This window comes from Pyxicephalus adspersus, chromosome 8 (assembly GCF_032062135.1).
Source record: "Pyxicephalus adspersus chromosome 8, UCB_Pads_2.0, whole genome shotgun sequence".
Classification (NCBI taxonomy): Eukaryota; Metazoa; Chordata; class Amphibia; order Anura; family Pyxicephalidae; genus Pyxicephalus; species Pyxicephalus adspersus.
This window is the reverse complement of record NC_092865.1, coordinates 2,378,403-2,396,875: the sequence shown is the minus strand read 5'-3', so window position 1 is coordinate 2,396,875 and position 18,473 is coordinate 2,378,403. Positions and strand designations below refer to the sequence as shown.

The 18,473-nt window shown below is 43.7% G+C and overlaps 1 protein-coding gene across 14 annotated transcripts in view; it reads left to right on the top strand.

Annotated features, from left to right (window-relative positions):
- Nucleotides 1-18,473, top strand: part of PTPRF (protein tyrosine phosphatase receptor type F) — a 552,192-nt gene that overhangs the window by 348,682 nt on the left and 185,037 nt on the right. For 8 of the 14 annotated variants that reach the window (XM_072419326.1, XM_072419324.1, XM_072419320.1 and 5 more), the window contains exon 1: nt 14,637-15,147. The exons of 3 other annotated variants lie outside the window; for them this stretch is intronic. The gene's annotated coding sequence lies outside the window, so the exon portion shown is untranslated. Of the gene's footprint in view, nt 1-14,636; nt 15,148-18,473 lie in introns of those variants that run through there. 3 more of the 14 variants (XM_072419327.1, XM_072419322.1, XM_072419321.1) reach the window with 1 other exon arrangement.

The window sequence follows — 18,473 nt, the reverse complement described above, 5'->3', positions numbered from 1 at the left end:
GAAAAAGCTGGATGATTTCTAGAAGCACAGAATATAACATAGACTGGTGATCCAGGGAAAATCTGATTGCCTCATGTGTTCAGGAAGAAATTTGTTTTCCCTGTTGGTGCAAATTGAATCCGGGTTTATAGGGTTTTTTTTTTTTGTTTTTGCCTTCCTCTGCATCAATTAAGTCTATAGGGTTTTTCTATCTGGGATATGTTTATTTCCCTAGTGGTTGAATTTGATGGATTGATGTATTTTTTCAACCTGACTTACTATGTAACAATGTTTTTCAAAGGGACAGATTGAATCTCCACCAGGGAATGTTTTGGTGAATGACACATTTATTGCTTTATTAATATTCCCCTAGGTGTATGTTCTGAGAGAAGCAGTACACCCATCATACAAGCTACAAGCGCATTTTCTGCTCTGAAGGATTCACCATGTCAACACTTTAACATAATGGAGATCAGTAGCATTTGTTTAACCCACCCCAAAACCCCGATCACCCCTTTAATGTGCACAGCCACAATGGATGTGACGACCACCTCAAATGTGACGATGGGTTGCAAGTAAATGGAGTTTCTGATTACCAATTGTGTGAATACAGGACAAAGATCTGAGCACTGATCACCGAAAAAATTGCCTATTAAATGTTGGCAGTATAAAAGTGGAAATCGTGCTTTAAATAAAGAAGTGTTTTTTTTTTTTAACTGATCACCATTCCATTATAAATAATCCTTGTGAGCTGGCGTATCATTTCAGTTTTTCATCAAAAAAAGTTCATAATTTACCCCGCATTGGCCCTGGCATTGTCGTTGTGCATTCACAGTACCAGGCTGTGCCGCCTACCCGTGCCCTGTTCTGCTCCTCACACCTACAGGGAGTTGGTGGTATCAGATTTAGCCTTTCCCTTCCGCTTTGTCTTGGCTTTAAATCTTCTGATTAAAGAGCGAAAGAGAGAGAGACGCCTCCGGAGCCCTGCTAATCTGGATGCCAGTCACCGCCCTGCATTCCCTGGCACTCGGCGAAATTGATGGTGGCCCACATCGCTGATTACAGACCGGGTGAAAAATGTGCCAAGGAAATCCTGCCAAGACGTGAAGAGCTCTTCTTTGGTGCCAGGAGGCCCTTTAATTCATCTCTGTCCAGAGGCCGATGGGTGAGGAACCCATCTACGTCCTACCTTTCACCATTCACCGGTGAAACATGCGGAACATGCTAGCTTAAAGCATTTTTGTTTACATTCATTTATGCAGCAGCAACAAATTCCGTTGTGATTTACCTCTGGGAGTCCATAGACCCTTCAGAACTGGATCTGTCCCAGGAGCTTACGCTTTAATATCCCTATCAATGTCATATTTGTATTACAGGTAAATCCATACTAGAGAAAATCCAATGATTCTCTAGGTATGTTCATGGGCAGGAGGAATAAAGGAAGCCCACACAGACACAGGAAGAACATGCAAAATCCTGGTGGAAATGTGAAGTGTCTCTTTATTATTATTATTAATATTATTATTATTATTATTATTATTATTATTAATAAAGGATTTATATAGCGCCAATATATTACGCAGTGCTGTACATTAAATAGGGATTGCAAATGACCGACTAATACAGACAGTGATACAGGAAGAGAGGACCCTGCCCCGAAGAGCTTACAATCTAGTAGGTGGGGGAATTTCACACACAATAGGATGGGGGAAATGTAGTGGTGGGTAGTAGTAATGGTTTCAAAAGACAGAAAAAGATGGGTAGGCAAGTTTGAAAAAATGGGTTTTGAGCCCTCTTTTAAATGAGCAAAAAGTAGGAGCAAGCCGAATAGGACGAGGAAGACCATTCCAGAGAGTTGGGGCAGCTCTAGAGAAGTCTTGTATCCATGCATGTGATGAGGTTATGAGTGAGGAAGTCATTAGTAGGTCATTGGAGGAGCGGAGAGAGCGGCAGGGGGAGTATTTTTTTTACCAGGTCAGAAAGGTAAGTGGGACAATAACTGTGTAGGGATTTGAAGGCAAAGCACAGGAGATGAATTTGATTCTGAGGTGAAATGGAAGCCAATGGAGAGAACTACTAAGAGATGCAGCGGAAGAGGAGTGGAGGGAAGGATGGATGAGTCCTTCATCTCAGCCTAGGCAAAGTCACTGACTGGAGCTCAAGGATGGCTTTTCAATGATAAAAGGTGGAACACTTCTGAAATATGACTTTTATTATCAGAAACGTCTTCTAAAATACTACAATAGGGATAATAAATCAAGGTTGGGTTTTTTCCTTTTGGTCATTGCATTTGTACAAAGAGCACCTGACCACATTTCTGCCTATATATGCCACACATAAGGACCAATCTGTATATTAAAAAGTTATTTAGTATCACAGCTGAACATAAGAAAGATCTTGGCGCAGTCCCATCTGTAGGCGACCGCGTCTGCTTGGCCAACGTCCTGTTTTCCTATATTCTCCAGCCTGGAACATAAACACGGGCACTCTGCCTTCATGTCTCCGCTCTCTTCTTGTCAACATCTGCCGCTTTTTGGCTTGAAGCTCCCAACGTTCCTTCTCCTGAGCAGCCAGGGCCAACTGTGAATGTCTTTTGCCTTTGATGTGACAACGAGTGTCCATATTTAATGGGCACACCACGCCATCCACCTGGCGATCTGCATGGCGTGTGAGCTGCGGACTTGGCCTGGCGCTCAATGCAAACTTTCGGATGGGTAGATGGAGATCCAGAGCTAAAGAAAGACAGCCAGCAATTGTTAATTAATAACTTAAATTAATACAAAATGATTATTGGTGTATATATTGTCCTGTATGAGGGCTGGTATATATGATAGTGCACTATGATGGTGCCCATTGCTTTCCTTTTTTTTTTTTTTTTTTTTTTGCTTCTTTTCATAGAAACAAAATCTGGGTGATTTATTCAAAATTCAGACTTACTATTGTTAATCATCAGCTTGCAATGGGTTGTTGTTAAAATTCATTTTGCAGAGAATAGCCAACCACGTGCAAGGAAATTTGAGAAAACAGGATACCTTGCACATGATTTTATGGTTGATGTCAGCCACACCTCAACTCCATTATAGGAAATATTCCTTGCAATGGAAGAATTTATTTTGCATTTTCCTATATGAACAGCTGATACTCCTTTTGTAAATCATCCTCACTACACGCACACAACAGGGAGGGATATAGGCATTGCATACCAGTAGATGGGCAACTTCAGAAGAATAACAGCCTGCACCTAAACTTTCAGGTATGGGTGGGGTGACAACTTTATTGCAGCCATAAAAATGTGGTATTTAGCGTACTTCCCACAAGTTTTGGACACATTTCAATACACAACATGATCATATATCTATCATTTCCATACATGGACAGTACGTGGCGTAGAGGCTAGCACTTTGCAGAGCTAGGTCCCAGGTTGGAATCTCGGCCAGGACACTATCTGCATGGAGTTTGCAGGTTCTTCCTCCGGGTACTCCGGTTTCCTCCCACATTCCAAAAACATGTAGTTAGGTTTATTGGCTTCCCCCCAAAACTGACCTTAGACTGTGATAATGACATATGGCTATGGTAGGGACATTAGATTGTGAACTCCTTTGAGTGACAGCTAGTGACATGACTATGGACTTTGTACAGCGCTGCGTAATATGTTGGCACTATGTAAATACTGAATAATAATAATAATAATCCAGTCCTGAGATGAATGCAACTCTGACACACAGTGTCCCTGTCTGGCATGGTGGAGACCTGATTTTTCATTGCTGCAGGTAAGTAACACCTACAGATCTTGTCCCTCCCCCAGCCTGTGATTGTACAGTGAAAGGAGAAGCAGGAGACTGATAAGCTGATTTCTGCTCTTTTCCCCTATTATCCTGCCCCGTGTTGGCACTGCAGCATAAGTGACTGGTTGTTTTTGCTGCTTTTCCATCTTCAAATAAGAACTGTGCCTAACAGGGATTGCAGAAGGTTGATGTAAGGTAAGTACATTTACATTTACACTTACATTTACAAATTCGATGTATTGGTACTCATGAATACAGAGCTGCATTTATTTATCGAGCTGGATTCAGCTTTTTCAGGATGATTACAGTTTGGTCTCCAGATGAGGTCACAAATTTTCAGCTAAAAAAGTTAAGAGAAAGTTTTACGTTCATTGAGGTTCTTTTATTTTACTCCCCGGGTGCAGAACAATATTTAGGCCACTTCAGGTCCTTCATTGTAATGCGTCATGCAGTCCCAGGGACCCTCTGCACGCATTTTAACAGGTTAGTGAGGACATAATAGTCACTTTCTGCACCCCTGCTGGGGATCTCAATTACCCTGAGACCAGAATTCACCCCTCCAGCTCACCGGGTAGAGCAATATATACGAATATGGTAGGGGCAGATCCCTGGTTAGCAGGAAGGGCAGATCTCTATGTGGTGATAAATGCCCCTGCTGGAAGAAATCATGTTACATTTATTATATTTCCTTTCTTTATTCAGGTAAGTGGGATCTATAGAACAAAATCACCTGACCTGTCCACATGCAGGGACTGTTTAATGTCTGCTCCACCATAAAGAGACCCCATCATTAGTTTAATAAATCTCTCAGCCGCCTCCCTTGTACATGAGTTATATTTTCACCTGAATGCTTTGCCCTCATGCCGAGCTGTGGTGGTGAAGAGGCTTTGAACCCATCAGTGCCTTGTGGTCTGCAAAAGAGAAGAATTCATTATTTGCCCACGGTGGGGTTTACTGTATATTTCTGCTGCATGTACATTGCCACTCTGCCAAAAAAATTTGGATGATTTCCATTGGACTGATCAAAAAACTGTATCCAATTGCTATTGGCCCTTGTAGATAAGCCGCCCCTCCATCTTCTAACCCCTCCCCTCCATACAGGTACACCTGGCTGATCTAAGCTTGCAAGTTGACATTGCAGTCTTTATTCCTTGCAATGTATCACATGTTCAGACATTTGCACCTATACTTTAGATAATCCCCAAAATCCGGTCTGATCGGGGGCATGTCATAGACTTTCAGTGGGAATTGCCTTGTTTGCTCTGATTTGGACAGAATGCCAACACTCAGGGGGAACTTTCTGTCCCTCTTGTGCCTACATCAGGTCCATCTGTTATAATCTCCCGGAACTTTAAACATTGTATCAAATAAAGTTAATAATTATATCTTTATATAACGAGAAACATAATAAAAGTTTATTGACCCTTCTGGAAATCCAAGACTTCCAGCTGTCATGGCTCGTTCTTTCTGTCACGTTGCAGTAACGCATGGGTGAAGTGCACACGGTGCCACAATGCATGGTAACACACCAAGCTTGGGGCAGTGGGTTGCAGTGCCATTCATTTCACCAGCCCATTGCATCTCCTTTATACAGCTGTGTTATTGTGAAGAGCAACAACACAAGTCGAATGCATATAAGGGAAGCTTTGCATGGAAGCATTCACTCCCTGGCTGGAAGGGTGCATGCTAGCTTGGGGCAGCAAAGGTGATTTGTATATGGACTTCTTCCAATTCATTTTTGGTACCTGACACAAAAAAATATATATTTGACCCTGGCTCTGTCATCAAAGTGCATTTTTTTTTACCGAGCAGGGATGCAGATTCCCTTCCATGATGGCGCATTTCGATCTATGTAGTGCAATATCATGTACTATGACGCAATTATTTCATTGCATTGCAAAGGTCAGTTGAAAAAAAATGGGCTGCCAATGCACCCCAATGTGTAAAATGCAACTGATAAATTATAGCCTGTTGCCATTGTGCATTGGGGTGTTCTCTCTCCCTCTCTCCCCCCTATTCTCTTCCTCTCCCCTATTCTCTCTCTCCCCTATTATCTCTCTCTCTCTCATTTTGGTGACTCCCTGTGACTTTCCTGCACTGGCAATGCGCGGTGACACCCCCTGAGATCATGAGGTGGGGACAAAGCCTTGCGTGAGACGCTGAGCCTCCAGAATACGCATTAAATGAGAAGCGTTGCTTCTTGTGGCGGCCACAGGCGCTTTTCATTGTCATGCCGGCCGCGCCCAGTTCCCACCTGGCTTTGTGCGATCAGCCGCTCAGGTACAGAAATTGTTCATTGAAATCTGAGCTTGGGAACCCGGAATCCCAAATCACAGCGAGGGGAGGATGAGCTGTGTCACAGCCAGGTATTCCATTCATACTCCGGCCCGTTGTCACGGTTCATGTTACGGGACACGCCGATGGGATGAGACCGCCGGGACCCACCATCACCACCAGCTTTCCCACCCCAATCTTCTCCCTTTGAAGCCGAAACCGATTCCCACAAACGCCATGTGAAAACTTACACTGCTAAATAAAGTGAATCAAGGGTATCTGTGGCCAGATGGAAGTTTTTGTTTTATTTTTGGATATTCTATTACCAACTTATTGTCATTCTTTGTAGAATCAGCAGAGCTCAGACTGGGGGGAGAGAAAAGCAGCACACTAAGCCAACGGGTGTACTGCAATACTCATGTGCTAACAGATAACATGCTGATAGGATGAAAGAGAAGAGTGATAGATGAATTTAGGAATCTGCTAACTGGAGAAGGAGCAGAGGGATGACCCATCAGTGTGTTGCTCCCAGATGGTCCAATCAGCAGGCTAGGGGTGTGTCCCTGGCCAAGCTGTGCTTTTCTACCTTGGGGGTCCAGGCCACATCTGTGCTGCCTGGTGGGAGAGCAAACATTAATGTATTTGTAAAGGATCACATTTCTTTTGGCTGTAATTTGCAGAGAAGGTATCCTTTAATTAAACCCCCAACCCCCGTAAATGCAGCTGCCTGGTGAAGTACCTACCTTCCTGCACTGTATGATTCTCACATTCTTGGGTTGGGTCCTCCTTCTGCTGCCCATACATGCCGCAGTCCATATCTATGGATGAGCCATACTCTGCTGGGTGACTGGGGGCCTCCATGTGTACAGCTCATCTATAGAAACCAATAGGGGCCCCTGAAGGTAACAAAAAGAGGGCCCAACTGTAAATACGACTTCATATCAGCCTCTAGCAGCCTCTGTATAGCTGACTAAGAAAGGTAGAAGCGGCACAAGGAGCCAATCTGTTTTGGTGCAACAAGAGGCATAATGAAAAAAGAAGGTAGGGATAAATTTCTTGCTGCTTCTCCTTTCACCATACATTCACAATCTGGGGAAGTGACGAGACCTGTAGATGTTACTTACCTTGTAGCAGATATAAAAAGGGTCCCAATGCGGGTTGTAGTATTTCAGTGTAAGTCTCAGAATTGGATGGACAGACATGCAAATCCTTAGGTAAAACAGCTCCCATATTCCTATTTCTTATTCTATTCGTTATTGTTTTAAAATCTACATTTGACATTTGTACCAAATTTTCATCATAGTTTTACATATTCTCTGATCCACTGCTGAGATAAAACCTCCACCTATAGGAAGTGCATTCTCCTTTTATTACCTTTTTGTTTTCATTACTTTTTTATTGCTGTATCCAAAGCTTGAATGAACCTGGACTGACACCAGCAGAGCTGGGGGAGGGGGGGGCCACTAAGTGCCCAGCAGGGGTTCCGGACTTCGGTCATTGTGTCCTCGTTCCCCTGTTGTAATGCGTGTAGATTGGGGGCTGGGATTATATAATGCATGACAATGTGCGACCTGAGCCGGGCTAATTATTGCAAAGACTTTCTCAGCTTCCATTTACATAAATGAAAGTGCTTGGCCCTTATTTCCAGGGACAATTTGAATCTGCAAATGTCCTGAATGGAATGGACGCAACAAAGCCAGGTCACAGTGGCCCCATGGTATTTGGTGGCAGTTATATTTGGGATCAGTTTGTGATTCCTCCATTGATGTTTATGAGGAGGGTAAATCCCATCTCTTCATGGTGATGGGGGCTCCCTTAACTGGCGGCACCCCACCACCATGCAGCTTGGAGGTCCAATAATTTGCCAAAATGGGTACAAATGTCAGATTTACCTTTAAGACAAACAATGGTGCAGTGGATCCCAACTTTCATGACTCTTCAGTTGCATTGTTCATCGTGAATCATAATAAGTTTTATTTTTATACTTTTTGCTTCCATCTGTATTGCTCTTTTTTATGAATCAACAAGGGCCCTTGAGGGCAGCAAGGGATGAGGACCCCACCCTTGCATCCCAGCATTAGTTTGCAGCCACTTCCTGTCTGTATGCACCCCGGCAATGGCTGCATGACATTTCTCTGGTTGGGTTTCCTGATGGTGACGACAGTGGACCTTGTCTATGTAATGAGTGTTAAAAGGACCGTGGAAAGTCCAGGTGATGAGTGACAAGTAGAAGCCGACCATTGAGATCAGAAACAAAATAGTTCCACATCAGGTTTAGGCAGGGCTAGTTTTTGGAGTAGGGCAAACTGGGAATTTACCCAGGGCTTCCTTCTTCACCAGGGTCTTAATCGACAGAATGGCAGGGGTGCAAGAAGCTGGAATGTTGTGCATTTAGGGCCCCACTTCATATTTGCCCCTCATTTTATCCAAAACCATCCTTGGTTTTAGTGATCGTATAATTCCTGTATCCCCCTCCAGCTGCAGAAGACATCATTGCTAATTGGCAGCATTACGGAATTCGGGCGGCTCAGTCGTTGGAAAGCACAGAAAAGTTTTCGGTCACATCAAAGTTCTTTTTTATGCACTTCTTAATTTCTGAAGAGGTGAGGAAACTTTTACAGCTTCCAGGTTCGCTCTTTTCCACGACGTGACCTGGATGCCATCCGTGCCGTCCCTTTAAGCGGGTACATGATACCGTTTGGCCCAGGGCCCAGTAGCCATTCCGTGCACCTGGAGATGACATCACAGCCAAGCCAGACGCCCAGCAGACAACAGGGAAACTGGATCCAGTCGAGCAGCATTTCTGTACCAGCGTATTAATTAGAGACGTCAATCCTCCCAGCGGAGACAGCGGGAGCTGAGGGAACCTGAGCCTAAAAGGTGGACGCAGCATAATTCCTGCACTGTGCATTCCTTCGCAGATTAGCAGCAAACAGGTACAAGCGGAGAGGAACATTGTATTATCACACGGCTTAGGCACTAAAGAAATTCTTTTCAGAATTCCCCCAGTTATAATAGCTGACAATTATTGTGGGAGGTAAAAAAAAGTCTGGGGATTTCATGAGAAAAAGTTTGACGTATAAAATCCAAATGGCCCCATGTTGGTATAGACGCATTGATCTGTGAGAAGCTAGAATTGAGGATTATGGGAGAAGATGTCTGACGGATAATAGATGGGAATGCAGCAAACTGGAGATCTTATTTTCATATATTTGCATCTCAGGTATTCAGAAAAAGCTTCATGAAAACTCTATTGCTGTGGCGGCTCTCTACTGCAATCTAAAAGAGAACACCAGTGTCACAGCAGCCCCCTACTCCAATCCCTCCATTCCAGTGTCATGGCGGCTCTGTACTCTGATCTATGGGAGCACACTGGTGGCATGGTATTACCCTACTCCGATCTATAAAAGCATGCCAGTGTCATAGCCACTCTCCACTCAGATCTATAGGAGCACTCCAGTATCATTGTGGCTCTCTACTCTGATCCATAGGAGCATGCTAGTGTCATGGCAGCTCTCCACTCTGGTCTATGGGAGCACTCCAGTATCATGGTGGCTTTCTACTCTGATCCATAGGAGCATGCTAGTGTCATGGCAGCTCTCCACTCTGATCTATGGGAGCACTCCAGTATCATGGCGGCTCTCTACTTTGATCCATAGGACCATGCTAGTGTCAAAGTTACATTCTGTAGTAAGGCTGAAAAAAGCCCATTGGGTTCAACCACTAGGAAAAATAAGGTGGCTCTCCACTCTGATCTATAAAAGCATGCCAGTGTCATAGCCACTCTCTACTCTAAACAATAGGAACACTCCAATGTCATGGTGGCTCTTTACTTTAATCTATTGGAGCACTCCGGTGTCTTAGTGGCTCTTTACTCTGATCTTTAAAAGCACACCATTGTTACGGCAGCTCTCTACTCTGATCTAGGAGCACACTGGTGTCATAGTGCCCCCCATTTCTTTGATCTATAAAAGCATGCCAGTGTATTGGGGGCTCCTCACTCTGATCTGTAGGAGTACACAGGTGTCATGGCAGCTTAGAAGCCTGATCCATTGGACCATTCCAGTGTCATAACTACATAATTAGTTTGATAAATGTCCATTAATTTCAACCACTAGGGAAATAGTGGTGGCTCTCTATTTTATTTGTAAGAGCATGCCAGTGTCATGGTGGCTTCCTGCTCTAATATACAGTATATATCAGCATAGCAGCATCATACGGCTTCCTACTCTGACCTATATGACCATGCAACTGTCATGGAGGCTTACTAATCTGATGTATAGGACCATGCCACTGTCATGGCAGCTCTCCACTCTGATCTATAGGAGGACACTGGTGACATGGTGGCCCCCTACTTTCATATACTCTGATCTATATAGGCAATATCATGGCGGCTCTCCACTCTGATCTAAAAGAGTATGCCATTGTCATGGTGGCTTCCTTCTCTAATATACAGTATATATCAGCATAGCAGCATCATATGGCTTCCTACTCTGACCTAAAGGACCATGCCACTCTGATCTATAGGAGCACACTGGTGTCATGGTGGCCCCCTACTCTCATCTACTCTGACCTATATGGACCATGCCACTGTCATGGAGGCTTACTAATCTGATGTATAGGAGCATGGCACTGTCACATTGATTTCCTGCTCTTATCTATATTTCCTCTCTCTACTCTATAGAAGCTCCTATATTGGAGACATATATAGCAATCAGCCATCCACAGAGAAGCTTAGCTGAAAATTACACAATCCCCCTTGGTGTAGCATCATGCAAAAACCAAATTGGCACAAAGCAGCAGTTTGATGCATGTTACCGGAGTGCAGTTCCCCAATGCTTTGCGTAATTTTCCAAATGTAACCACATGTTAGTTCCCAGTGGCATAAAAACAAGAGTCTCAGAGGTCACAGTTGCACCCGGGCCCTTAGCTTTAAAAGTGCCTGTAGGGGCCCATTCAGAGCTGAAAAGAAAAAGCTCAGGTTTGCTTTAGGCCCCATTTAGTTATATTTGGTGTGTTAATGCATGTGAATTACTTTGCATTTCATCATGGCAGCCCATTGAAAGTTAATGTACAGACCTTTTGAATTCAACTTACTTTAATACTCTGCAGTACGTGCCAAGTGTTGCAATGTGCCACAATGCAGTTGTGTTGCCTTAGTGTGTAGGGGTGCCCTTCAATATGCAGTGCATGTTACGTGCTCATAGATATGTAGCTATAGAACTCTACGCATTCTTTTTGGATTCCTTTTTGCAACACCCACAAAGGTTAAAGCCTGTGAAAACTTCCTGATTCCTTTAATAGAAGAGTCAATGGTAATAAAATCCAGTGGGCTCTGATATCAAACACCCGTGTGAAGCAGCATTTCCTTTTCTCCAGGACACCCATGTGACTACAAAGCATTGGCTGCATTTATTTTCCGGTTACAATTCCCAGGGCACAGAGTTTCCCCTGATTCTGGGAGAATTCTCAATGTGTATATTTTTTACATTTACATTTCCCTGTCCCCTGAAGCAGCAGGTGATACCTGGTTCATATTCTGCTTTCCAGGCATTTCGCAGTAACAGTGTGCAGGTATGTGTGGAAACACCTGTGCTTCTGTCTCCCAGCAAAACTGAAATGACAGATGGAGATCACTAGTGGTGGAACCGGCTTCCCAAGTGAACAGCTAAAAAATGCTGCAGAGCTGGGAGTGGGACACAGATGACCCGGGCTCAGAGGAAGTGGGGTGAATGATACTGCCCCCCAGACTGGGTTCATCTGATGGCAGAATTAATTACGGTAGGGGAAATCTCTGGATTGAAGGTGAGTTTTGCATCAAAACCGGATTCTGTTATTTTATCTTAAACTTTGGGTACTGTCCCTCTTCATACCCCCCAACTGCCCCCGATTTGAAGGGACTGTCCCTCTTCATACCTCCCAGCTGCCCCTGGTTTGGAGGGACTGTCCCTCTTCATACCTCCAAACTGCCCCAGATTTGAAGCCAGATTTGAAGGGACTGTCCCTCTTCATACCTCCCAGCTGCCCCTGGTTTGGAGGGACTGTCCCTCTTCATACCTCCAAACTGCCCCAGATTTGGAGGGACTGTTCCTCTTCATACCCCCAACTGCCCCTGATTTGGAGGAACTGTCCCTCTTCATACCTCTCATCTGCCCCTGATTTGGAGGGACTGTGCCTCTTCATACCCCCAACTGCCCCTGATTTGGAGGGACTGTCCCTCTTCATACTCCCCATCTGCCCCCCCATCTGCCCCTGATTTGGAGGGACTGTCCCTCTTCATACCCCCCATCTGCCCCTGATTTGGAGGGAGTGTGGCTCTGTCTTTCCCAGTTATCGCTCACTGGATATTTACACCTCTATTAAATTGTATTATTTCAATATTACAAAGTGTTATTTTACAATAAACCTTCATCCAGCCTTCATTGCATTTGTTATTTAGCTTATCACAATTATCTAAGTTTAGTTAATATAAAGGTGACATGTATGTGAAAAACAATAAAATAACACTTTTCTTTTTACCCAAATATTTTTTGTAATAATTTTTTATGATCCTCCTAATAGACTACATAATGTATGCCGCCCCCCCCCACACCACTACCACCATGGGTCCTGACGGGTTCCAGTACAATCTGTACGGCCAGTGACAATTTTTGGTTTTCCCGGAGTGGGGGGCCAGACAAAGTAAACTCCAAACTTTCTTATCGCCAATGTGCGCCTGTACTGGGGCCTGTGCGGCCTTTTGTGTCGCTTTTGAAAGGATGGAATTCCGTCCTTTGGCCCGGGATCGGTGCCTGCTCTTGTTTGGCTGGGACACGTTTGAACCCTGCGGAGATGTGAGTGGGAATGATCTGCTTTTGTCTGCCCTGTCAGGCAATCAATCCTGGCTGGAGAAATGTTCCATTAGTCAGTAAAGGGTGGGGGGTTTATCCCATTGTGTCAGGGCCCTGCTAATCTCTCCTTCTACATGGTGTAGATTAACTGCAGTAGGTGAGTGGACAGAGACTGGGAGGGGGGTGGAAAAACATGGAGCCAACTTAAAGTGTAGATAAACCCTGACAATGATCTTCTATTTGCTCCCTTTTGGTCTGTTATCTATTTAATACATTGTAACTGGTTCTCTTTGTAAACTACAGAATATTTCCCCTTTATATTATAGAGATACGAAGAGGGATGGGCTCTGGAATCCTAAAACCAGATACACATGAGCAGAACTTTGCTCAGAGCTATTTTCAGATATGTAATTGCTCAAAGCATGGGAAAATCCGGCCTTTTATTTATCCTTGTAGAATTGTACAGACTTCTCTTCTGGTCTGAAATTCCTTACTCTAATTGCACCGGACACTGTGAGCTTTTCACAGTGTACATTGGAAGCTGCAGCAAATCAGATAGACCTCATTTCCTGGCCGGAGGACGTCTATCATCTTCTAGCCCTTCCCTTCCCACCTTGACTGTCCCTGGTTCACCCATTTCATTCATTGGATTTCAGTTCTTTCATTCGTGGAGGCTCAGCAGCATATATTCTGCATGAAAATCCAGTCCATCTAGGAACACCCAGCCCTCCAGATTGACATCCACCCATCACAGAATTGTGATACTTGCATTACTGCTTGCATAATCTGCATTACATTACACAGGGACTCAGTGATGACAAAAAGAAACATTGTATCAAAAATCTTTTTAGATATTAACTTCAGAGGATAAAGAAAAATCAGGAAAAGCCAAAGGTTCAGTGGTTAGCACTCTGGCCTTTGCAGCGCTGGGTCCTAGGTTCAAATCTCGGCCAGGACACTATCTGCATGGAGTTTGTATCATCTCCCCGTGTTTGTATGGGTTTCTTCTGGGTACTCTGGTTTCCTCCCACATTCCAAAAACATGCAGTCAGGTTAATTGACTTCTCCCTAAAAAATTGACTTCAGACTGTGATAAAGACATATGACTATGGTAGGGACATTAGACTGTGAGCTCCTTTGAGGGACAGCTAGTCACATGACTATGGACTTTGTACAGTGCTGCATATTATGTTGCTGCTATATAAATACTGTGTAATAATAATAATAATATAAGCAGATCAAACTTCAGCTTTAATTTTTTTTTTTTTGCTGAGTAACTGCATCTATTTCTAGCAGCATCTACTCCCTTTCAGTAAAATTGCTGGCATTTAATGTAATTAACATATTAATTATTCCGCTCCTGTCACTGGACAGATATCTAGGTCACACATTCATCATTTCCTTTCTGTAGAAAATAAGACTCTCTGCCTCCTCTGTCCCTGTATTCCCAAATCCTGACAATGAGCAGATACAATGTTACATTGTGTGCTGTGTTGTAGCAAAAACATTCACCCGAAAATTCCAGGTACATTTTCCTATTGGATGGGTTTCAGCAAAGTGTTTGCAGCAAAAGTATTGGTTTTCCTAACTTCTCTTTCCATCCATTGGCTGATTGGGCATCGCTGTCGCTGGCAGTGAAGTGGTTAATCTCTCTCTCTCTCTCAAACTCAAACAAAAGCAATGTTGAATGAGCTGGGCGTGGATTGCAGCTTAGCCAGGCCCCCGCTTGTAGGGTGGGTGAGCTCGGTCACAGTCTACACTGGGTTCAGTTTTTCTGAGGCTTGCTGAGAACCAAATAGCCTGGCTGGCAGTTGTTTCAGGTAAAGCCAGCGCTCCAACACCCCCCTCCTCCTTACCGCCTCAGGGAAAAAACCGTCACAAACGCCATCGAGACATGTCCCCGCTCTCGTACCGGATCATGGATTAAATATCACCTTTGGAATATATCTAAGGAAAACCTTTTCATCGCTTTCCTTTTTTTTCCTCTTTTTTTTTTTCGTTGATCGGAGATCCAACTTGGATGGGCGTCTGTGGAGATTTGCTGTGACCAAACCTTCCGTGGTGTGTTACCTGCAACGTATGGAATAATACAAGGCGTACGGAAAGGGGATTACCCCCCAAGCAGGTGCTGTGATTTGTCTCGTTCCTCTCGTCTGTTGGGGAAAAAATCCTCGCTTTCTCTCTCTCGCCCGGCTAGGAAAGAAGCTGGAAGCGAGTTTTCCTGTTTTAAAAATAAACCCATGTGCCTTGGATCAGCGAAGCCGGCTGTCTGCTTCCAGGTTTGTAATCTCCATGGTCTATTTCCCGATTTCTTTGCTGTTTCTGTGACCGTTGCACCTGTAATAAGCACGGCCTTTCCTTTGGAGAGCCGCCGGGGACTCCACAATTTGGAGCATGTTCAAATTTCAAACACTTTGTTAAGTTTAAAATCGAGCCTTGGATAGGAGCTGATGTTGGTGCTGTTGTTTGAATGGTTATTATTGTTGCTTTTGTGCTGTTGGACATCAGATTGATCTTTTATGGAAATTTGAACAACGGACGGTTGGTAGGTGCTTTGTATGGAGTTAAAGCTTTTATTGGTCTTGGTGGAGGAGGACGGAAGGGGATTGTGGGGAACACATGAGAGTTTTGTACGTTGGGCAGGTTTGAATTGAGTTTGGGTAAGAATGGGAGTCCTTTGGTGAACCAAGGCAGTTGGAAACTTTCTTTTATTCTGAAATGTTTTTTTTTTTTTTTGCTGCATGAAAAATGTATATTCATATATATGGGGAACAGAGAATTGTCTTCATTGGGACTCAAAGGTTTTGTAAACAATTATGGAGCCATTGGTGGCCAGCAAATGCTTGTTGCTCTTTTTGCTTAATAATTAACGAAAATGGATCAGACTGTACATGGCTGCCTAATATTAAACTTTTATTGTGTTTAGGAAATCTGTTTTATTGGACTGTTTATTACAACTGTTGGGGGAATAATCACAATGTTATGAACCTCTGAAAGTCTTATATATAGTGCAGTGCAAAAGATGCCGTTTTACCGAAATGTAATCTATTTAGGAAAGGGGGGGTTGATACTACTTTTTCAGAAGTGAAGGGTGAGTCTCATTTTTCGGGGGGAACTTAATTACTGGAACTCCCTAATGTGCTTTGATTCAAAAGAGCAAGACTAAAAGACCCGATAGAGCCTTCCCGGCCTGTGTGCCAAGCTAATTGTGTATCCTTGTAATGCTGCAGTTTGTTTTTATGGCTGGGAAGGGGGCCAGGAACATAATATTAGTCTATTTCCCAGGCTCACAGGAGAAAGCTTCTTTAATTTAAGGGCGGACAGCACATTGCGGAAGGCTGGAGCATTGGTCAGCCTGGCAGGAGCAGGGTTAAATTTCCCATCATTGGTGGCACCGTGCCTTGCTGCAAGGCCATTCCCAGAAGCAGCAGCTCCTCCATGAGAAGTAGGACTTGGATATGGAACTTCCAAACTCATCAGGAGTGGTAAAGTCCCAAGGCCTTATCAGGCTTTTCATTTTATTCTCTTTTGCTGCTTCTTGGAACTTGCCAAGCACAAATATTTGCCCAGCTTAACTGATCTGAACACAGAGGTGTTATTGGAGTTGTGTGGCCAACTCCGGCTATGGTCAGGCTGATGGGCAGGACTGTATACCTCGGGTCTGCCTTCTATATCAGTGATTCCTAAACACCTTCTTGTAATTAGATGGCTTTCGATAGATTAGTTTCTTCTTCTATATATATATTAAATTATAATGGTATCCTGGCACTATTTAAACAAAAGATTGCTATGATTTTGCTTCAATTATAAAGTGAACCCAGTGAAAACCATTTTGTCCTTGGTAACATTCCACCCTTTTATCTTTAATGTCACTTCGACACAATAATATATAGAATATGTATAGATTTTAAAGAGGGGGGGATTACTGGTGGCCTAGCATTAGATGTTGCAAATACAATTATCTTGTTGCTTCTTTGAGGCTTCACAAGGTTTTCTAGTTGCCTTCACGATCAGATCAAAACCCAACTCAACTTTTAAAGGATTGATTCTTTTTCTAGGAAGAAAGAGTTGCTTGCTGACATGGGGGTCCTGACATGCGGGGGTCCTGGAAAAAGGATTTCTTATGTGATTTGTGTAAACCTTCAGATCTCCTCCCACAAGTGTCCAACGCTCCACAGGAGCAAAGGTGGGCAGGTAGCTTGCTAGGAATGATGGACAGTGAGAGGTCTTTGCATCTTCATTGATTGAATTGTTCCTTTTATAATGCGTGAAACAGTAAAACAATTGGTTACTGAATGACTCCATTACAGACCAGTCATCAGAAGACTTTCTCAGATGTATTGCACCAAGTATGAGAATACTTAAAGCTGGTACACAGGCGGTAATAGGTGGTGCCCAATATTCCACAAAGCTCCATCACAGGGACAGCATTTCTGCAGTTACCTGATAGCTTAATATCCTCAGCCTTGCTGTGTTCCTTGGCCCCAGTTCATATGAGCTGGGTCCATCTTCTTGTGAGTGTGTGAAAGAAGGGTTCATTATTATTAATATTACACAGTATTTATATAGTGCCGACATATTATGCAGCGCTGTACAAAGTCCATAGTCGTGTCATTAGCTGTCTCTCAATGGAGCTCACAATCTAATGTCCCTACCATAGTCATATGTCATTATCACAGTCTAAGGTCAATTTTGGAGGGAAGCCAATTAACCTAACTGCATGTTTTTTGGGATGTGGGAGGGAACCGGAGTACCCAAAGGAAACCCCCACAAACACAGGGAGAACCTGCAAACTCCATGCAGATAGTGTCCTGGCCTAGATACGAGACCCAGCGCTGCAAAGGCCAGAGTACTAACCACTGAGCCACCGAGCTTCATTAGAGAAGATATACAAATAGCAGCCTTGGGTTTGCCATGCATCCAGTTCTCCTCTATGTGAGACTTTTTCTGTTGCAGCTATATTAGCATTTGCATTAATCTGACTTTTGTTGTATTGAACGAACCTATTAACAAATGATTGTACGTTGCAGCTGTCTGGTATTCAAGCCACCTGTTTCTAATAGGCCCAACCTGTGACTCCAATTTGGTGCTGGCGGGTAAATGAACATACAGAGGGATGCAGATGGCTGGGAAGGGCGGGGGTATTGTGTGATCTTTGTGTTGCCCCTGAGCTGTGTATCCAATGTTCACAAATTGTATCACAGACTCCTTATCGACACTTAAAGGTCCCCAACTGCAGTTTGTAACTTTTGGGTTACTGACCCTGAAGGGGATTCCAGTTGACTTCAGACCCAAGCTGGACCTGGAAGGAGAAATACAGCTTTGTGTTGGTGGCTTTGTGTTTTTCTGAAGATTCCACTGTAAGCTCAGAGTAGTGCGGAGAACCAGTCCAACCAGTTCAGTTTTGAAAACAGATAAAGTTCACAGCCCTGGGATTTAGAGAGACCTTAAAGAGGAACCCCAGGCAACTCCATTATTACACAGTAGTAGTACACAGTATTTATATAGCGCTGACATATTACACAGCTCTGTACAAAGTCCATAGTGATGTCACTAGCTGTCCCTCAGGGGAGCTCACAATCTAATGTCCCTACCATAGTCATTT